Source organism: Lepisosteus platostomus, unplaced genomic scaffold (assembly GCF_059453375.1).
Source record: "Lepisosteus platostomus isolate fLepPlt1 unplaced genomic scaffold, fLepPlt1.hap1 Scaffold_70_H1, whole genome shotgun sequence".
Lineage (NCBI taxonomy): Eukaryota > Metazoa > Chordata > Actinopteri > Semionotiformes > Lepisosteidae > Lepisosteus > Lepisosteus platostomus.
The window spans coordinates 298,960-321,442 of NW_028291682.1; the positions used below are offsets into that span (position 1 = coordinate 298,960).

The 22,483-nt window shown below is 42.3% G+C and overlaps 5 non-coding genes across 5 annotated transcripts; 2 read left to right on the forward strand and 3 right to left on the reverse strand.

The window, feature by feature from the left end:
* Window positions 1-9,640: 9,640 nt before the first annotated feature.
* LOC148632074 (U4 spliceosomal RNA) lies at window positions 9,641-9,782 on the reverse strand. Its single transcript, XR_015934488.1, has one exon. It is a non-coding gene; the product is annotated as a U4 spliceosomal RNA (small nuclear RNA).
* Window positions 9,783-12,048: 2,266 nt separating this feature from the next.
* trnar-ucu (transfer RNA arginine (anticodon UCU)) lies at window positions 12,049-12,120 on the forward strand. Its single transcript has one exon. It is a non-coding gene; the product is annotated as a tRNA-Arg (tRNA).
* Window positions 12,121-12,826: 706 nt separating this feature from the next.
* On the reverse strand, window positions 12,827-12,908 carry trnas-gcu (transfer RNA serine (anticodon GCU)). Its single transcript has one exon. It is a non-coding gene; the product is annotated as a tRNA-Ser (tRNA).
* A 6,320-nt stretch (window positions 12,909-19,228) lies between these two features.
* On the reverse strand, window positions 19,229-19,299 carry trnad-guc (transfer RNA aspartic acid (anticodon GUC)). Its single transcript has one exon. It is a non-coding gene; the product is annotated as a tRNA-Asp (tRNA).
* Window positions 19,300-21,053: 1,754 nt separating this feature from the next.
* LOC148632078 (U4 spliceosomal RNA) lies at window positions 21,054-21,195 on the forward strand. The gene has a single exon (XR_015934494.1). It is a non-coding gene; the product is annotated as a U4 spliceosomal RNA (small nuclear RNA).
* Window positions 21,196-22,483: the final 1,288 nt, after the last annotated feature.

Here is a 22,483-nt window from a genome sequence, read left to right on the forward strand (position 1 = left end):
GAGGATGCTGGGTGGTGGGCACTTGGGCAAGCAGCGGGAAGAGGCACGGAGTAGTTCACACCCTTCAGCTCAGTGGATTTCACATATCATTTGTTAATATCTTTTAGTAGTGTTCCCTGTATTTATGCACACATTTTCATTAAATATCAGATTTATGCCTTTAATGAACAATGGCCTTTTGGTTGTGCAACATAATGGGAAATGAAAATGCTCAGTATGTGTTGACATCTAGGAGGAAGTCTGGATAAAGGAGAAGCTTCTGAAAAATCTGAAAAAAAGCTAATATTTTTGTGAAAGTAAGATGTGGGGTAATCTGCACAAAAGTGTTCTTCTGGAAGCTTGTTGGATGAACTCCAGAGACAGGTGGAGCAGAAGGTATTGGTATTGTAAGACATAAATTAGTAAATGTTAGAAGTTTTGAGTTTTAAAAATAATTATAATTTTCAGATGTGAGAGGGTGAAAGGTCATTGTAACGACACAGGAACTATAAGAGAGAGTTAGGTGGGCTGCAAAGGGGAGAAGCGTTTAAGTGAGTTAGGAAGTAAGGTCATCGATTTGTGTGTGTAGCTGGTATTGTGCTGTGTATGACGAAGCCGACAATATAACTACCCTCCAAGGGAAAAGAGAATTCTGCCTCTGTCTTTTATTCTTCTCCATTATATCAGCACCTGATCGTGAGGAGGAGCCAGCGGTGGACAGTTGTTGCGCTACCGAAACGTCCTGCTGAGTGGCTATAAAATTCCCAGGGATATGGGTGCATTAAATGCACTTTTGATTTCAATTTACACCCTTAAATACAATGGAGTTCATTGTTCATTCACATCCATATTCACCTTGAGTGCCCTTATCAAATATCTTATGACATTGCCAGCACGATAGATCATTTTCAGGCTTTAATGCAGTAGTAAAACAAGAGATATTTTACAACCCTCTGTCCTCCTCCAACCACACTCCTGTTTCTCTGAACAAACTCCAGCCCTGTAGATAGAAACCACAAACTAAAGAGATACAAGCACAACCTAGGAAGAATGTGTTCTCATGTCTAGATCTTTCTAGGTCTCCAAACACATTGTTACCTTAATTATATTGTATTAAAATTTTTAAAATGGAAATGGAGTATGTAGTTTCCATTATGCACCATTTATGATGGTTTATATGAACTGTACAGTGTCACCTGGGTTGGTGTGTCACAATGGGATCTTTAAATTAGGCTGGTACACAGAATAGACACACAAAGCAGATGCAATGTACAAAAACTGCCATTTCCATTGTGAGGTTTTCTTCAGCTGCTGACTTAACAGGTAAGTTGCTTCCTGAATTCATTTGCATCCAGTCTCTTGCTGATGCTCCTTTCAGAATTTAGTCTCTTCCTTAGCCTCATAACTTGTCTCATAAACTTAAATTTAAGCCTCACCGAGAGACCTTTACAAAAACTTTTTGAAACCTGAACACAGTACAGTTGGCCTTTTTCTGGTGATTTTGCACACAAAGTATCTGCCCTCTGTCTCCAAAAATTGAAATAATATTGTTACAGGTTTAGGTAACTGAGAAGTTTCTGACACTTGGTTGAGTAAACACTTCTAGCTTCAAAGCCTAGAGGATGTTTACTGAGGTCTGGGGGATCCTTTAAGCATAAACAATTGTAAAGTTTACCTTAGTATATCTTGGTAAGTTGTGGGTTAATGATAGTCATGGAGCAGTACAGACACACAATATAAGATCACATTAAAAGCAACAGAAGAGAAGGAAGACAGAAAAAGTAAAAAGAACACGAAGCTGGAAACAAGGAGAAGAGAGAGGAGTCTTGAGGAGTTGGGACTTGAAGCTTGCACCAGGCAAGAGCCCCTACTTCATGATCATCCAAATCAATCCTGACTGGAGCTGAGTATGTGAAACTTGTTAGAGAGAGCATGCTATTATGTGTATTTAAGGAATTTGGGTTTCCTGGGTAAAAGATACCACAGTTTGAAACGTCTTTCCTGGTTAGGGTGCATTTTTATGGATAGGCTCCCATTTATTTTGTGGCATCCGGGGTACAGAGAGAGACATTTAACTGCAGGTTGCTTTATATTTAGTTAGAAGGCAGTTTATTGCTCATGTAGCCTCTGTAGGCATTAAGAGTTTAATGCTTAGTAGCGGTCTAGGGTTTTCTGGGTGACCAGAATGTTTGGCCTCTGAAACGGCTTGTTTGTAAATACTTGTAAGGAATCCCCAACGAAAAGGTATGCAGGTCCTATGCAGACGCAGGAGCAGGGAGATAATGAGACATGCGAACAGTCCGGAACATCAGGCGAGGTCGTGGTCGAAAGGCGGAAGGTAGTTCAAAATCCAGAAAATACTAATAGAAGCAAATAATCCAAATCAGAAGGCGAGGTCCAAGGTCGAGAGGCAAAAGCAAGCAGCAGGAACTGGGTTTGAATGGTTTAAATACCACTGCCTGTCGCATGGTAGGGTGTGTGGTGATGAGCTAACACGTGCGGCAGCGCTTGTAATTATCAATCTGCTGCTGGCGCTGGTTAGCTCTCTTGTGGGCTGGTCTGGGCAGGTTGGCGGTCATGACAATACTGCACATAAAGTAACTTTGTGTGTTGTATGTTTGTGTGTAGTTTGTGTCTTGTCATTGTAATAAATATTTATTTAACCAAGTGTGCCTGGATTGTTACTCCTCTCAACAAAGCTGTGCCAGAAAACAAAGAATTCACGTGCCGTGCCTCTTATTATACCAGCCACTCGGGAATATTGCTAGAAACCATTAACGAGTTGGGGATTATGAATAATTTCACTTATTGACTAAACCGCTCAGTCAAATCCTGATTTTCACCATTTTTGTAACCCCCCCCATTTGTAACAATATGTCCAATCGGTTGATCGGCCATCAATAGGTCCATCTTCCTGGTTGGCACGGCTTATTTTAGCATTAAGTAAAATAGTAGCCCATTGGAAAAATATTAAGCAACTAAAATGGTAGTTATAGTTACAACTGTGGATTGTATGTGCAAAACTGCTGGTTAGTCTTGTGAAATGCAGACTCCAATCTGGGTAATTTACAATGAAAAATGATGGATTTGTCTAGCTTGTCTCACTAAAGCTAAATAAATGTTGGTGTTAGAGCTGAAGCTACCATATTACCCCCACTGGCATCACTGGATCCCAGACTATCTTAATATTTTTATTCTGGATGATATGAAGAACCTGTTGTAGGGGGAAATGGTCTTAAAATTGCTAGGCGGCATAGTTAGCTTGTAACCTCCCAGTATCCATATAACCCTACAACTCACAACTGGCAGCCCACTGAAGCTAAAAGCAGGTGTGAATCTGGCCAGTATCTGGATCAGAGATCTCCTGGGAAACACTAAGGTTGCTGGTGGGAGAGGTGTTAGTGGGGCCAGTAGGGGGCACTCACCCTGTAGTCTGTGTGGTTCCTAATGCCCCAGTATAATGATTGGGACACTATACTGTAAAAAGGCACCATCTTCGGAAGAGACATAAAACCGAGGTCCTGACTCTCTGTGGTCATTAAAAATCCCAGGGCTTTTCTGGAGAAGAGTAGAGGGGTGTTATCCTGTCCCTGGCTTTTTGGCAACATTTCCCTTTGGCCTTTACCAGTCATGGCCTCATAATAATCCCCATCTATGAACTGGCTTAATAGCTGATGTGTATTGGTGCATCATCCAGATGGGGCTGCACATTGGTGGTGAAGGGGAGTCCTGTAAAGCGCTTTGGGTGTAGTGTCCAGGAAAGTGCTATATAAGTAAGTGTAAGGAATTTTTATTCTTATTAATAATAATAATAATCTTTAAGATTAATTATTCAGCTATAAAACTGTCCTTTACTTTTATTAAAATTGTTAAGTGAATTTTAGAGCAAGAATTTGATAAACACATGCAGAGAATTAATAAAATTTATACAATTAATACATTAATAAAAGAAGTGACACTACACCAGGACTGGAGAAAGCCAAGGAAGCAAAAGCAGATCAATCTCATTTGGCAGTGAGGACAGAATTGTCTACGGACAAACACTATGGATTTTTTAAGTGACAAAAAGAGTGTTGAAGGGATGTTATGAAAATCCCCTAAAGGACTGCCTTGTCAATGATCACTGTATACTACTGTTTTCATATCTTTCGTTGTTATTTGAGATTCCTTTTCCCTTTATCTTCCCATCTTGAAGTTTATCTTAGATTTATGAAACATCTCCCTCTACTGGGATGATTCAGTCATATATAGAGATAAGTAATAGGTTTATTCCATGCTGAAAAAAAGAAGAAAGAGAACACAACGTTTCGGCCGTGGAGCCTTCTTCAGGTGTGAGAGAGACAGGGCAGTAGGCAAAGGTAAAGTAGCGGGAGAACAAAGGTTGGGAGGGAGGAGGAGTGAGAGGCGGGAGCAGGGGACAGAAAGAGAGGCCAATCAAGAGGTGTGAAGTCAGAATGGGTGCAGAGAGGTGTGAAATGAAACTTCCAATGAATGGAGAAAATTTAAAAGAACAGTAATCTGTCGATAAGGGAAGGGAGAATGTGTGATCCTAGCTGCAGAATAATTTTAGTTTCGGTGGTCTTTCTGATGTATGAGTTCGGAAAACTGTCTTTGAGAACACAGACGGAGAGATTAGAGTGGTCGTGGCCGTCAGAGGTGAAATGAGAAACAATGGGCTTGGAGAGATCTTTAATCTTCACAGCCCTGACGTGTTCTCTGAAGCAGTCTCCGAGTCTCCTTCCTGTTTCTCCAATGTAGATGGCTGGGCATTTACTGCAAGAGATACAGTAAATAAGGTTGCTGGAGGTACAAGATGCTGTCTGGGTGATCCGGAATTGTCCTGAGGGGCCTTGAATGAGTGTGGTGGTGGCTGTGTACTTGCAGGTGATACAGCGAGCTCTGTTGCAAGGGAAAGTGCCTGGTGTGGATGGTTGTTGAGGGCGGTCAAGGGAGCTGTGAACAAGGAGGTTACGCAGATTAGGTGGTCGGCGATATGAGATGATAGGGCGATCAGAAAAGAGGGCCCCAATGGAGGGGTCATCCTGTAGGATGGAAAAGTTCTGGTTAATGGTCCTGGGGATAGGAAGTGTGTTAGGGTGGTAAGGAAGCACCAAAGGAATGCGGTTGTTACGGCGGGAGTTCATGATCGTGTTGATGGTCCGGGGGGTGTTTTTGGCTCGGGCAAGGGCCCTGTCAATCACACTGCTGGGGTATCCTCTGTTGATGAAAAATGAGTACATTTAGAGGGCTTGGTTCTCGAAGTCGATGTCGTCGCTGCATAGTCGTCGTAACCTAAGGAACTGTGAAAAAGGAAGAGAGTTTTTAGTGTGGTTGGGGTGAAATGAGCTGTACAGGAGGTAGCTGTGTGAATCCGTGGGTTTGTAATAAACTGAAGTGGACAGTCGGGGGTAGTTGATAGACAAGTGGATGTCTAGAAACGGAAGAGTGGTGGAAGATATGTTAACCGTATATTTGAGGGACGGGTGGAAGTTGGTGAAATGGTGCAGGAAGAATTCAAGCTGATCGTTGGAGCATGTGGCGGCACCGACGCAGTCATCAATATATCGTTTGTAGAGGTCAGGGACATAGCCAGTGTAGGAGGCGAAGAAGTGTTCTTCTACCCAGCCGACAAAAATGTTGGCATAGCTGGGTCCCATTCTGGTGCCTATGGCAACTCCACTGACCTGTTGGTAAAAAAGATTATTGAAAGAGAATGCGTTCAGTGTGAGGACCAATTCTGCAAGGCGTACCAGGGTGTGGGTGGGTGGATCAAGCACTGTGCGTTTGTCCAGCGTGTGCTTGAGGGCTGTAAGGCCGTCATTATGGGGAATGACGGTGTACAGAGATGTGATGTCCATGGTAAAAATGTGGCATTCGGTACCCTGAAATTGGAAATCATTGAAAAGTTGGAGCGCGTGGTTAGTGTCTTTGATGTATGAGGGAAGATCTTCAACCAGCGGTCTCATGAGGCTGTCGAGAAAGGCTGAGATGTAAGTAGTTGGACAGTTACATGCTGATACGATGGGGCGTCCAGGGGTGTTCCGTTTGTGGATTTTGGGGAGGAGGTAAAATTGAGATACCTGTGGATGTTCCATGATGAGCCGGTTCGCCTCCTGGGGGAGCTCGTTACTGCTGATAAGAAGGGAAATGGTGGATACCACTTCCTTTTGGTAGTCAGTGGTAGGGTCATGTTGGAGAGGGAGGTAGGCAGAAGTGTCAGTTAGTTGTCTAGAGGCTTCAAAGATATATAGATCCTTACGCCACACCACAACGGCACCTCCTTTGTCCGCTGGTTTGATGACGATATCATCCCTGTTGCGGAGAGACTGGAGCGCCTGATTTTCTCCTTGGGTGAGGTTAGACCTATGTTTACTGGGTATAGAGAGTGCCTTGGGAGGTTGATTAGTGCATTGGTTGATGAAATAATCAACTGGTGGAAAACGGCCAGAGGAGGGAGTCCAACAGCTCTGTTTGGGATTAATGTTGTTAATGACATCAATAACCGGGTTATAAAGGAACAAGTAACAGTGTTCCTGCACCTTTGACCTCATCCAGAATGTATCGTTTTTTGAAAGGGATTGCTGTCAGAATGCACAACTGAATCCCAAACAGAATCTCTAGTCAAATATGATCATTTGTGAAACAGGCAAATGAGTCTCTCAGGTGCCCATTGCTCATTTTCAGACACAATTATGCAATACTTTCACCATGCGTTGAGCAGTAGGGATTAAAGATACCAGAGGTAAGGTTTAAAAGTGATTCTGAGGTGCAACACATCGGCGATACAGCTAGGCATCTGAAATGCGGGGTTTGAGAGCCCTTCAGGGAACACCGTACCCTAAAGGTACCAGAAGTCCACTAGTATAAGCATTAAGTCACTGTCACCCCCGTTACAATGTGATTGCTACATATCTTCATTTCTTTGGTTTTTAAGGAGTAGGAGTGCAGGGGGTCTAAATCTGCGATCCAGTGTGTTGAAGTATTTCACAACACTACCTGTTGCCCGTCTGGAAATAAATCCTCATTCTGATTATTGCCCTGGGCATGTACCAATAAATCACTGAGCATATATATATATATATCTCACTGTGTTGAAGCTAGAGACCTGTATGTAATAATATGATGCTAAAATGTAATTTTCACATATATTGATGTAATAAATGATTGCTTATGCTTTATAAACAAACCTAATTAAAATAAAAGCTTAAGTTTTGTATTTATCTTGTACCATAGAACATGATTTTCTTTGTATTTCAAGCCCACAAAGTGTCCAAATGACGCACTACATGATATAAGGAAGATTATCACATGCATATCGGTATTATCTTTCTTATGAAAATGCATTCCTTTCATTACCTTTTACTTTTTAAAATGAACTCAAATTGTGTATAATGTAATAATTTAAGTAGAATAGATTCAGGTAGGAAATATAGAGTCATGATGTTTATGGCTGACATCATTTCACATGGGTGAATTTTAAGCTAAGAAATAAAAACATTTACAATGAAGATACCATTGCTTAATTTTAAATGCCTTTAAAAAATAAATACCTCCTGAGAATAATTTGCCACTCCCAGATCCTTGGTAAGGTACTGTTTGAATCCAATCAGGAGCATCCAGGGAGTGCTTTCTATAGAGTCCAGCTTGGGCCACCCTCTTCCGGAGAGCCTGCTGATACTTTTTAACTACTCAGGGCCTGTAAGGATATAAAACACCGGTTTAAACATTTTATACCTATAAGACAAATTAGAATTTTAGTAAAAAATAGATACATCTGAAAAATAAAAAGTCTTACTGCTGATAGAGTTCTTCAGAGCTCACAGCTTTCCCTTCCTTATCCGCTTCTGTTTCAGTTTCTAGAGGAGCCTCTGGCATCTCTTCCTCCTGGACAGCGGCCTCTTGCTCAGGGCCGCTGGAATGCAGGTAGATTCTTTTCAACATGCTTTTACATAATATGTTGTAACAATGATTTCAAAAAGAAACTACAGAAGCCTTACAGATTAAAAATATCTCACCTTGCCGATGTGTCTTCAGGGTTCCCATGTACAAAAAGGCCCAAGGACTCTAGCAGTCTTACAACCACTATCCTGTTTGCCTCACGATCTCTATTCTGTGGTAATCCACAATGACCCCGTTCTTCAGGTGATTCATCATGTCCTCCCTCGCCTGTTGAGAGGCCATCCTGATCTCTTCTGGCGTGGCGTGCTTCATACACGCCCTCTTCAAGTGAGCAGGAAGCTGATCAAAAGTATTTAGGCACATCTTGCACACCAGGGGAATCCTCGCGGGTTTCCTTTGAAAATAAATAATACCATCTGTGTATAGAAACAAGCTAAGACTGATTTCTTAAATTATCCTTAAAATTCTCTCTCATAGTTTGAGCATAATGATTTTATTGCATTTATATAAGAATTGCTCATTGCTCCAAAATAAATAATGGTTTAATAAAAAAGTGAACACTTGGTCTCAGTCACAGACTTTCCAATAGAAGCCATTGTGGAGTTCAGCAACTGCAGGTCCTAGAAGTGGGGAAGGAATTTTAAAAGAGAAATTGAATTACAATACAGAAGGAATGGCTGAGGGATCACTGAAATATATATACACAATTTCCAAAGACTGAGTCCATATAGAAACAACTACCTTTCATTTTCAGTATAAGAAAAAAAAAACATTATCTTCCAAAGCATCATAAAATTGTCCCTTCTTCCAGACTCTACTTCTCTCTTGTAGTAGTACAGCAGACCTTTCCAGGTGAGCAGATCACAGAGTCCGAAATGAGCTTCCTCCATCAAGCAAAGTACCTGAACATGACTCTGTCTTCATAAAAGCGCCCCTGTAATAAAGAAATTAAATCCGAAATCAAGAGGGCAGTTGCCTACTGAAATACAAGAAGTCATCAATTTTAACCTAGCAACACATTAAAGGCCGCATCTATACAAGTACGATTCTAGAAATGCTCACCAGATTACGTTTTAAGAAGGAACTGCGCCTCAGGTTCCGCCGAGATCTTAACTCGGATGGCAGGATTCAGAGTCCGGAGTGCGGACTGATGGCGCAGACAGTCCGGAGTGCGGACTGTGGATCCCTCAGTGATCTTCCGCGTATTCAAACCGCCAGCGTGTGACTCCCCTGTCCCCGTGACCTCATTGCTCTGCTCTCTCCTCTGTGCAGCCGAGCCCGACTCACGGTAAAGTGAAAAAAAAGATGCCCTCAACGTGAGATTTACTCTGGAGCGAGGATAGATGTTACCTTTTTATCATTGAACAGGATGTATGTGATGTGGCGACTAGGTTCAATTTTGTATCCTCTTTAAAAGATTAAGGACTGGGGTGAGCGTGATTTACCACCCTTTCAGCTAAGATCCCGACGTGCGCACCGTTTAAGCTGCATAGACTCGGTTGTTTAACTCTTCTCCATTAGCAAGGTTAAGGTTAAAGAAAAAAAACATTGCTGACTTCTTTTTTTTTTTGCCTGCCGCTAGCGCTGATTAGCAAGGTTTGTATTTCATGTTTTGCAAGTTGCATTCATTTTAAGAAAAACAAGTCGCGTTTCTGCATAACGCTGAAAGAGCTAAAGAGCGTTTCTGTCGAGACGTAAAAAGCTCGTTTCTTTCTACCATGATGTCACCATGACAAAATCTGTCTTTAAACACCTTGCTTAGTCTCTGACGAGACTGTCAAAAATTGCTTTCGCCGATTGTATTGCAAACCGGCGGAAGAGGGGTATTGGGAAAAGTTTTCAACTAGCAATAATCGCGCCTCGGCTAAACCTCACAGGCTACGATACTGCCACTGCGCAAAGCTGACGGTTGCCAGGCAACCGCGGGGATCCTATGGAAATCGTTATCAATCGTCTCATGGCATGTCGTTGCTGTAACGCTTCATATTTGTCCTCTTCTTCTTCTAGCTTGAGGTTTTGAAGAATTTCATGACAGACAAGGTCTCCGTCGGGAACAAGGGGCGTTGTGAGAAAACCGTTGCTTATTTTCAGCAGCAGAAATACAACCCTTTAAATACAAGATGACAGAACAATGACGAAGGGCATGCCGGGAGGAACTGCACTACAGAGGAAAGGGGGCGGGCACGTACAGTTCACATCCAAGCCACAAGTACTCTTCTCGGATGTTGCACAAACAAATCCTAACGTCTTGAAAGCATTGCAGCATGTTTGTGTCCCACTTCCCGTGGCTGCAGGACGACTGACACGAACGGACAAACACAATCTGTGGCGTTTAGCGTGACATAGTCTTGCAGGCATCGTGCTGTCTCACTGCAATACTATACCACTGGAGGAAACAGTCCATCTGGACATGAAACTCATTTGAACGTCTAGCTACAGAAACTAACAATATCATGATTTATTCAGGATGTGTTTAATCAGCACGTCCCGGAGACAGCTTCCGAAATCGTGAGCATTCTTTGGTGGTAGGGGCGTTCAAGATGGCGCTCAGGTGGGAGGTAAAGTTTAGTGGTTGAGGAGTTTTTTTGAGTTTTTCATGACCTGAATGTTAATTTTTGCTTTTTTTGACTACAGAAAAATAAGGACTTAACACTAGTTGTTTAAACTTCAGTTATAATTGAAAGAAAAAAAAACGATTTTTTTTAGGTTTAAGAATTTCGATATGAGTAACACTGGGAAAAGAAAAGAGAGTGCTGGGTCTTCGAAGGAGAAGTCTAAGATACCTCAATCGTATATGTATAGCACTACAAGAATATCGATGGCAACTAAAGGGAAAAGTGAAGCAGCTGCAGGGGACGTGGAAAGAGTGCTGGAGATGCGCTCGTACGCAAACGCTCGCAGCCCGAGTGAGACTCAGCTGCCGGAGGAAGAGCCGGAGTCCCTGCGCAGCACACCTGTGAAAACCCCTGCAGCCAAGAGAGGAAGGGGCGAGCTGACGCTGGAAGAACTCCAGACCAACATCTTCAACATGATGGCACAGAGCTTGGGTGAGCTGAAGGAAATGATTCGATCTAATACAGTCGCAATCGAAGGTCTTAAAAAGTCCATGGACTGTGTGTTTAAAGAGGTTGAAGACTTAAAGAGTGAAGTAAAAGTTCTTAAACAAGTAAATACCGAACAAGAAAAGCATATTAAAGAACTTGAATTGAAAGTGAACGATGTAGATAGATACCGTCGATGATGGAATTTAAAATTATTTGGAGTTAAAGAGGAACGTGATAAGGACCTTGTTTCAACAGTGAAGGGTATCTGTAAAAGGACCCTGCCGGACCAGGAGGACGTAATATCGGCCATTGACTTTGTTCACAGGCTCGGGAGAGCGAACATGTCTGAGCGAACTGAGCAAGTGCGCCCCAGATCGATTATAATACAGTTCACCAAGAGGACGGCGAGGGACATGCTGTGGCGAGCGGCGAGGGGGAATGAGTATTTGAATGGGAACAAACTGAGGTTTGCAGAGGACCTGTCTGCCGCGGACAGGAGCACCAGGAACCAGCTGTGGCCCCAGGTTGAAGCTGCCAGAAGAGAGGGGAGGAGAGCCTACTTTGTGGGAGCGAGGGCCTTTGTGGACGGGAAGGAGATTTGCTCCCAGTGACTGCTCAGTTAATGATTATGTTTGGTTTTATTTGTTATACCAGTATATACTAGTGTTTCTTTAGTGTTAGTTTGGAATGGTGTAGTTAAGTGTTAAGGACTGTTATAGTTCTGGTTCTTTGAAAAACTCAATAGTTTAGACAGTCTTAGAGTTAGTTATTTGCTTTTGTGTATGTCTTTTCATGAATGCCAGAGGTACTCGAAATGTTGTTAAAAGAAAAACGGTGTGCTGAGTTTTATTTTTTACAGGAAACGCATGCATGTTGAAACTAAAGTTTATAAATAATTGAGAAATATTAAAGCAAGGAAAATATGATACGTGTAAAATATACAATTTGATCACATAATTACTTAATTACTTCTGGTAGTTAAATGCTTTTTTCTGCTGCGTTTTTTTTCTCTTGTACATGACTCTGATCCTCTTGTTGTATTTGTATTTGTAAATTCTATATGTTTAATAATTTTTTTTTTTAAAAAGCATTCTCTGGTGGTGTCCTGCAGGCTTCCTGCAGGCGTGCGTTGGTGGTATAGTGGTGAGCATAGCTGCCTTCTAAGCAGTTGACCCAGGTTTGATTCCTGGCCAACGCAGTGGCGAATGTTTTCAAATGCTGTCATGAGCCTTGGATTGTGACTAGCGAAGCCTTTTGAAAGAGCTAAAGCACTGCAAAACGGAATTGAGGGAGAATCTTACAGGGGATTCTGAGCGGTGTCTGCATACACGCAGTCCGATACGGGTGCTGAAAGCTTGAGCTACTCTCAATGTCATGCTGCCTTTCCCCGGAGTAAATCTGTTACACTGAAAGAATGCTTCTCGCAGGTTCAAAAAGGGACCCTTGTTAATTGGAGAAATCAATGATTTGGAATGAATTCTGTATGCGTTAAAAGACAACTATACACAGAAAACATGCAGGACACTGCTCATGATGTTTACCGAGCCGAAACACAGTGCGTTTTTTCAAGCCATTTGACAAAGCCCGCCCACTGAAAACTGCAGCAGATCGTGTAAAGACGTTCAACTTTGTAACTACTGCACGCACAGTAAGCAGAATAAATTCCTCTTTTCAAACTGTCAAAGGTTTGCTTTGCGAACGCCGCAGGACATCGCACAATCTCTTTTGAACAGGGACAAACGATTTCTTATGGGGCGCAGTAAGTACTGTTACTGTCACTGCTCGATACCGACGTTGGCCTACTATACCATGTTCAGCCACCGCTAGAAAATGTATGGCTCTAGCACCGGAGCAAACAACAGGAGGGCCAATGTCAAACAGGCACACGTGTCAGACATGGAGAGCGACGAGAATGGGATTCGAACCCATGACTGCAAAGCACAATGGATTAGCAGTCCATCGCCTTAACCACTCAGCCACCTTGTCGGCAAAACTGGGCTGTCCGGACATGGGTTGGCGCGCTCCAGATGATCTTTTTCTTTTTTTTCCCTCGTACTCGAGGGTCATTTTCCTGTTCCACATGTGATTTCAGCATTTTCCTTGGGAGATGTCAAGCCAGCAAGCCACTGCTGTGGTTCAGTGGCCAGTGTGGAGTTCAGTGGCCCTGTTGTACACAGAAAGCACATTGAGCTCCTTGGACATGAAAAGTTCCAGATAAAAGCCATTTGTCATCCTTTCTCTTGGTGTCGATGTTGCTATTGTATGTAAAGGTGGCAACTTGCTCAGCGAGCAGGCGGAGCACACACCGAATGCAGATGTGTCTGAGTGGTGTGTCCAAGTGGCTGCAAAAGGACAGCACTCCCGGGGCTCTGTGGCTTAGTTGGTTAAAGCGCCTGCCTAGTAAACAGGAAGTCCTGGGTCCGAATCCCAGCGGTGCCTTTTTTGTTCTGTCTTCTCGAACAGAACTGGTCATTATGGACAACCGCCTACGGCTAGACTTAATTAAATGCAAGTATTTATTTCCTGTCTTTAATGCGACTTGTTTTTCTTAAAATGGATGCAACTTGCAAAACATGAAATACAAACCTTGCTAATTAGCGCTAGCGGCAGGCAAAAAAAAAAAGAAGTCAGCAATGTTTTTTTTCTTTAACCTTAACCTTGCTAATGGAGAAGAGTTAAACAACCGAGTCTATGCAGCTTAAACGGTGCGCACGTCGGGATCTTAGCTGAAAGGGTGGTAAATCACGCTCACCCCAGTCCTTAATCTTTTAAAGAGGATACAAAATTGAACCTAGTCGCCACATCACATACATCCTGTTCAATGATAAAAAGGTAACATCTATCCTCGCTCCAGAGTAAATCTCACGTTGAGGGCATCTTTTTTTTCACTTTACCGTGAGTCGGGCTCGGCTGCACAGAGGAGAGAGCAGAGCAATGAGGTCACGGGGACAGGTGAGTCACACGCTGGCGGTTTGAATACGCGGAAGATCACTGAGGGATCCACAGTATGTGGACCCTCCGTTCGCCATCAGTCCACACTCCGGACTCTGAATCCTGCCATCCGAGTTAAGATCTCGGCGGAACCTGAGGCGCAGTTCCTTCTTAAAACGTAATCTGGTGAGCATTTCTAGAATCGCACTTGTATAGATGCAGCCTTTAATGTGTTGCTAGGTTAAAATTGATGACTTCTTGTATTTCAGTAGGCAACTGCCCTCTTGATTTTGGATTTAATTTCTTTATTACAGGGGTGCTTTTATGAAGACAGAGTCATGTTCAGGTACTTTGCTTGATGGAGGAAGCTCATTTCGGACTCTGTGATCTGCTCACCTGGAAAGGTCTGCTGTACTACTACAAGAGAGAAGTAGAGTCTGGAAGAAGGGACAATTTTATGATGCTTTGGAAGATAATGTTTTTTTTTTCTTATACTGAAAATGAAAAGTAGTTGTTTCTATATGGACTCAGTCTTTGGAATTTATATATTTCAGTGAACCCTCAGCCATTCCTTCTGTATTGTAATTCAATTTCTCTTTTAAAATTCCTTCCCCACTTCTAGGACCTGCAGTTGCTGAACTCCACAATGGCTTCTATTGGAAAGTCTGTGACTGAGACCAAGTAAGTGTTCACTTTTTTATGAAACCATTATTTATTTTGGAGCAATGAGCAATTCTTATATAAATGCAATAAAATCATTATGCTCAAACTATGAGGGAGAATTTTAAGGATAATTTAAGAAATCAGTCTTAGCTTGTTTCTATACACAGATGGTATTATTTATTTTCAAAGGAAACCCGCGAGGATTCCCCTGGTGTGCAAGATGTGCCTGAATACTTTTGATCAGCTTCCTGCTCACTTGAAGAGGGCGTGTATGAAGCACGCCACGGCAGAAGAGATCAGGATGGCCTCTCAACAGGCGAGGGAGGACATGATGAATCACCTGAAGAACGGGGTCATCGTGGATTACCACAGAATAGAGATCAAAGGACACTTTGTGGGCTTGAAATACAAAGAAAATCTTGTTCTATGGTACAAGATAAATACAAAACTTAAGCTTTTATTTTAATTAGATGTATTTATAAAGCATAAGCAATCATTTATTACATTAATATATGTGAAAATAACATTTTAGTATCATACGTTTAGTATATTTAGTCCCTAATGCTGAAAGAAATGATCATAGAACATGACATCTAACCTTACCTGCGGTGTTTTTAATCCCTATTGCTCAATGCACGGTGAAAGCATTGCATACATATGTCTGACAATGAGGAATGGGCCCCTGAGACAGTCATTTGCCTGTTTCACAAATGATCGTATTTTACTAGAGATTCTGTTTGGGATTCAGATGTGCATTCGGACAGCAATCCCTTTCAAGAAATGATACGTTGTGGATGAGGTCAAAGGTGCTGGAACACTGTATTTAGGATGTGTTTGCAGAGACTGTGTGTCTCCTGCTTCAATGCAGTGATAAATAGATGTGCTCCTGTAATTCATTGGTACATGCCCAGGGCAGTAAGCAGTCTGAGGATTTATTTCCAGACGGCATAGAGCAGTGAAGCAGTGAAGTAGTGCAACACACTGGATCATTATATTATTAGAATCTATTCTACTTACATTATTACATTATACACAATTTGAGTTCATTTTAAAAAGTAAAAGGTAATGAAAGGAATGCATTTTCATAAGAAAGATAATACCGATATGCATGTGATAATCTTCCTTATATCATGTAGTGCGTCATTTGGACACTTTGTGGGATTGAAATACAAAGAAAATCATGTTCTATGGTACAAGATAAATACAAAACTTAAGCTTTTATTTTAATTAGATTTGTTTATAAAGCATAAGCAATCATTTATTGAATTACTATATGTGAAAATAACATTTTAGCATCATATTATTACATACAGGTCTCTAGCTTCAACACAGTGATATATATATATATGCTCAGTGATTTATTGGTACATGCCCAGGTCAATAATCAGAATGAGGATTTATTTCCAGACGGGCTACAGGTAGTGTTGTGAAATACTTCAACACACTGGATCGCAGATTTAGACCCCCTGCACTCTTACTCCTTAAAAAACAAAGAAATGAAGATATGTAGCAATCACATTGCAACAGGGGTGACAGTGACTTAATGCTTATACTAGTGGACTTCTGGTACCTTTAGGGTACGGTGTTCCCTGAAGGGCTCTCAAACCCCGCATTTCAGATGCCTAGCTGTTTCGCTGATGTGTTGCACCTCAGAATCACTTTTAAACCTTACCTCTGGTATCTTTAATCCCTATTTCTCAACGCATGGTGAAAGTATTGCATAAATGTGTCTGAAAATGAGCAATGGGCACCTGAGAGACTCATTTGCCTGTTTCACAAATGATCATATTTGACTAGAGATTCTGTTTGGGATTCAGTTGTGCATTCTGACAGCCATCCCTTTCAAAAAACGATACATTCTGGATGAGGTCAAAGGTGCAGGAACACTGTATTTAGGATGTGTTTGCACTTATTCTGTGTCTCTAGCTTCAACACAGCGATATATGTATATGCTCACTGATTTTTTGGTACATGCCCAGGGCAATAATCATTATGAGGATTTATTTCCAGATGTGCTAGGGGTAGTGTTGTGAAATACTTCAACACACTGGATCGCAGGTTTAAACCACCTGCACTCTTACTCCTTAAAAACCAACAAATGCAGATATGTAGCAATCATATTGTAGCAGACACTCATTTGCCTGTTTCACAAATGATCATATTTTACTAGAGATTCTGTTTGGGATCCGGATGTGCATTCTGACAGCAATCTCCTTATCGCGGCTTTGCCCTTCTTGCCTCTTTGGACAATATCTCCATCTTGTGGTCGTTGTTGGTAATGTCTAGACAACATCTCCATCTTGTGGTCGTTGTTGGTAATGTCTTCTTATGCCCTTTTTTATTTTAATTCTCTATTAGTTGATTCTAGAATCTCTACAATGGAGTTGAAAACAGTTTTATAGCAGACAATATGACATTATTTATAGTCCAATTAGAAACTTATTACCCTGTTTTTAACATAATAACAAATTAAAATTGATTAAAACTAAGTTTGGAACACCAGGGAACATAACAAATGATTTTTAGGAAAACCATGAGGTTCTCTGTGTCCGATGCCTGAAGGGGAGAAAGCTAGAATCCTTTGATTTTTTCAAAATTTGAAAATAAACATCATATAACAACAGCTTTCATTCCTAGGAGTGAAAAATAACCATTTTTGAAGACATAGTAGTTTCTAAAACACTACAATAAAGTTAAACACATCAGTTTTATGTTACATTATTTTTAGTGAAATTAGTCATTTTTTGCACTATTTTTAATAAAATATCTAATTAAAAGTGATTAAAATTAAGTTTGGAACAACAAGGAACACAAAAAAAGATTTTTAGGAAAACCATGAGGTCCTCTGTGCCCGATGCCTGCAAGGGGAGAAAGCTAGAATCCTAAAAAAAAGTTATCAATTCTAAAGCCTAAGAGGAAAACAAGACAAATGTATATCTCCAAATAATTTTATGTGCTTCAGAAGAGCCCAGGAAAGTTTTTTGCATACATGAAACCACGCCCGTTTGCACGTAAGCAGACATGGTTGCACACACGACTGCATGAAAGCACACATGCATGCGAAGTCATCCTGTTGAGCATTTGAAAAGCCGCACCACGCCGCACTTGAAATACCTCTTACATTAGTGGTAGACACAGGAATCGCCTTTTTATTTACGCTCTTACCAACGCGATGGAAAGCAAAACAAAGCAAAGCAGAGCAAAACAAAACGAACAAACGAAAACCCTCACGTCCCGCACTTGCATATAACGCCGTTACGTGCCCAAGCGGTATTGTACGTCATCCTAGCACTGCACCCCGGGGCTTAAAGTATATGGGAACGAGCACACGCCACGAATCGTCTCGAATCACTCCCTACAGCTGTAAGGCGCCTTGAAGCGTGCACCCCCAACATTCTTCTTTGCGCATCTGTGAAAGGTAAACTCTTGAGCAAACTCTGAAACAGCTCTAAGGTAACTAATCTGATTAGATATTACTTTGACTCATCTTTTTACTCTCAGTGCTGGATTGCTCAAACTCCAGCTAGGGTTAGGTTTAGCATTCCCACACTACTTAGACACTTTGTTTACGTTCAGTGCTGGATTTTGGGAACTTCAGGACAAGTGGGAATTTTCTCCTATCTGTCCATTCTGTTTTGTTTTGGAGACTCTTGGATGCCTATGTTGTACAGTGCAGCATGAAGGAAACATTTTCCAAAACTGTGTCAGCTCAAAAGTTGTAAGAAAAACTCTCCAGCTGCTTTAACTCTCTTCATTTGTGTCATTTAATGTGACACTCGATGTATAACTGGAGCCTCACATATGCAAATGGTGAGGCTCCAGTTCGACACCACTTTACAGTAAATGACAAAAGCATGGCAGACTGTGCCGGACCGGCAGATAACTTCCGCTTATTTTTACCATATTAAACATTGGAAATCCAACCACTTCCATTTGTGACACTTGATTTTGGCTCCACCTAAGACACTCTTAAATCTTCAAACACTTTTCTCTTCTCCCGCAACACTCTTGTCTGTCGGCACTATGTGGCAGCGTTGCATGACAACCCATCTCACCACAGAAAGGAACCTAACAGCTTTGGTAAGAGAGGAGAAAAGGACCTGGCCTGTACGAGGCTCAAACCCGCAACCTGGGCGTTATTAGCACCATGATCTAACCAACTGAGCTAACCTGCCTCACAAAGTTGGGCCTCTCTGTGCTGCAAGAAATCGAACTCAGGGAATTTATTTTGTCCTCCTTTGAATAAGAGTGTATAGGCTTTCTCGTGCAGTTTCATGGTTCTTGTAACCCAAATCCTACACTGGCCTGAAGTGCCCCCCCATTTCACAGCATTTTTCAGCTGATTTAAAATGTACCTAAAGGAGAAGCATTATCGAAGACCATCAATTACCAAGAGCTTTTGTCAAAGGTTTTGGTGGTCATTTTTAATGACCACAGAGCGCTGTGACCTCGGTTTTACATCTCATCCAAAAGACAGCGCCCTTTTACAACACAGCGTCTCCGTCACTATACTGGGGCATTGGGAACCGCACAGACCTCAGCGCCCCCCCGCCGGCACCATTAACACCGCTTCCAGCTGGAAGCTTTGTTTTTCCCTGTAGCTCACCCTCATCCGGGTACTGACCTGGCTCACACCTGCTTAGCTTCAGTGGGTTTTCAGTTGCGAGTTGCAAGAGGATGCAAGTGATGGAGCCGCTCGCTGCAAAAGCCACTGCATTGGCCGGGAATCGAACCCGAGCCTCCCGCGTGACAGGCGAAAATTCTACCACTGAACCACCAATGCTCAGTGCCTGGGCCTTCAAAAAAGATGCTTTTTTGGTGCTCTGTGCAAAAAGGGTCAACATCTGCTTCCAGCTGCAAAATGCCATTCCCAGACGATGAAGAACTTATTTCCAAGGGAGCGGGTACAAGCGATTTGGCGTTTTAAAACCACCAGGAATAGGAAAGAGGCACGCTTCTTTGCTTGCAACGGAACACAACGACAGGAGGTGGACAACGTAGCCGGCAGAATTCAAACCTGCGCGGGGAAACCCCAATGGATTTCTAGTCCATCGCCTTAACCACTCGACCACGACTACAGCAAGCCCCGCCGCCGCTGCGTTCTTGCTACAATCTTACCTGGATCGCGAGGCGCCGGCGGAAGCCTATTTCAAAGTCGTTCTCCGTTTCAAAAAAACATTTCCAAAATACAAGCCTCGCAGACAGACACGCCTCAGAGGACTTAAGGGTGGCTTCATGTCGGAATGATAAAGTCTCCCCGTCCGGACATGAAAATGCCACTTTGTTACACACAAAAAAAGAATCAACAACAGAGAAATGCCCACAAGCATTTCAAAAGCCGCACTTGAAATAGCTCTTACAATAGAGGTGGACGCAGGAATCGCCTTTTTATTTACGCTCTTACCAACGCGATGGAAAGCAAAACAAGGCAAAGCAGAGCAAAACAAAACGAACAAACGAAAACCCTCACGTCCCGCACTTGCATATAACACCGTTACGTGCCCAAGCAGTAGTGTATGTCGCATACAGAATTCATTCGAAATCATTGATTTCTCCAATTAACAAGGGTCCCTTTTTGAACCTGCGAGAAGCATTCTTTCAATGTAACAGATTTACTCCGGGGAAAGGCAGCATGACATTGAGAGTAGCTCAAGCTTTCAGCACCCGTATCGAACTGCGTGTATGCAGACACCGCTCAGAATCCCCTGTAAGATTCTCCTTCAATTCCGTTTTGCAGTGCTTTAGCTCTTTCAAAAGGCTTTGCTTTGCTAGTCATAATCCAAGGCTCATGACAGTATTTGAAACCAATCGCCACTGCGTTGGCTGGGAATCGAACGCGGGTCCACTGCTTGGAAGGCAGCTATGCTCACCACTATACCACCAACGCACGCTCACAGGCGCCCTGCAGGACACCACCAGAGAATGCTTACGATTTCGGAAGCTGTCTCTGGGACGTGCTGATTCCACACATCCTGAATAAATCATGATATTGTTAGTTGCTGTAGCTAGACGTTCAAATGAGTTTCATGGCCAGATGGACTGTTTCCTCCAGCGGTATAGTATTGCAGTGAGACAGCACGATGCCTGCAAGACTATGTCACGCTAAACGCCACAGATTGTGTTTGCCCGTTCGTGTCAGTCGTCCTGCAGCCACGGGAAGTGGGACACAAACATGCTGCAATGCTTTCAGGACGTTAGGATTTGTTTGTGCAACATCCGAGAAGAGTACTTGTGGCTTGAATGTGAACTGTACGTGCCCGCCCCCTTTCCTCTGTAGTGCATGAGTTCCTCCCGGCACGCCTTTCGTCATTGTTCTGTCATCTTGTATTTAAAGGGTTGTATTTCTGCTGCTGAAAATAAGCAACGGTTTTCTCACAACGCCCTTTGTTCCCGATGGAGCCCTTGTCTGTCATGAAATTCTTCAAAACCTCAAGCTAGAAGAAGAAGACGACAAATATGAAGCGTTACAACAACGACATGCCATGAGACGATTGATAATGATTTCCATAGGATCCCCATGGTTGCCTGGCCACCGTCAGCTTTGCGCAGGAGCAGTATCGTAGCCTGTGAGGTTTAGCCGAGGCGTGATTATTGTTAGTTGAAAACTTTTCCCAATACCCCGCTTCCATCGGTTTGCAATACAATCGGCGAAAGCAATTTTTGACAGTCTCGTCAGAGACTGAGCAAGGTGTTTAAAGACAGATTTTATCATGGTGACATCATGGTAGAAAGAAACGAGCTTGTTACATCTCAACAGAAACTCTTTCAGCGTTATGCAGAGAACTATGGAAGCCCGTTTCCGCCAGGGAGTATCTCAGATTTCCGACCTAGTATCTCAGAATTGCGACTTAGTAACTCAGAATTGCGACTTAAAATCATTCATAAATCGTACAAGATCTAAAGGCATGGGGAGTTGTATTGTCAAGTGCCCTGATAAAAATCAAATTAATGCAGGTCTACAATAGTTTTGCTCGTTTAATCCCTACACGGTTTGCAAGATGGACACCGTTATAGAGGACTTATTTTGTCGTGGTTACACAAACCATGAAATTTTGGTGTTATTGGAGGAATCACACAATGTAAAACTGAGTCTTCGGACCTTGGAAAGAATGCTGTGTAAGAATCAGCTCTGGCGAAGGCGAAACAAGACAGATGAAGCGGAGGTCGCCTCATTCATACACCAACAGCTACAGACTTCTGGCAGACATCATGGCTATCGGTGGATGCACCAGAAATGCTGGATGACAGGGATAATAATGGATAGAGAGACTGTCCGTCAGTTACTGCACCTTATGGACTGGCGAGGAGTAGATCTGCGTGCGCAAAATCGCCTGAGACGCCGGCAGTATTACAGCCGCGGACCAAACTATGTGTGGCATATTGATGGGTATGACAAATTAAAACCTTACGGGATATGCATCAACGGGTGCATTGATGGCTTCTCGAGAAAAATGATCTGGTTAGAAGCATACAAAACCAATAATGACCCATGAATTATTGCGGATTATTTTATAGACGCTGTCTATAAAAACAATGGTCTTCCACAAAGAGTACGACTTGATCATGGAACCGAAAACACCCACATTGCTGTAATGCAAAAGTTTCTGGGCGAAATGAATGAGGATAGCACAGAATGTGTCACTCTTTGCCCAAGCACTGGGAATCAGAGAATTGAACGCTGGTGGGCTACACTAAGAGCACAGTGCAGTCAGTTTTGGATGGACCATTTTGAACAGCTGAGAGAAGATGGCATTTTGTTGACACCTTCATCGACAAATCACTCATTCAGTTTTGCTTCCAAAACACCATACAGGTAAATGTAACATACCTGTCATTACAGATTTTGATATGAATAGTAAAACATAAAATTATACTATGTTTTATACTATTATACTTATTAAAGATCTCTTCTTTGAGTTCCATAAAGTGATTTAACAAACCTTATTTCAAAACAATTGATTTCTATT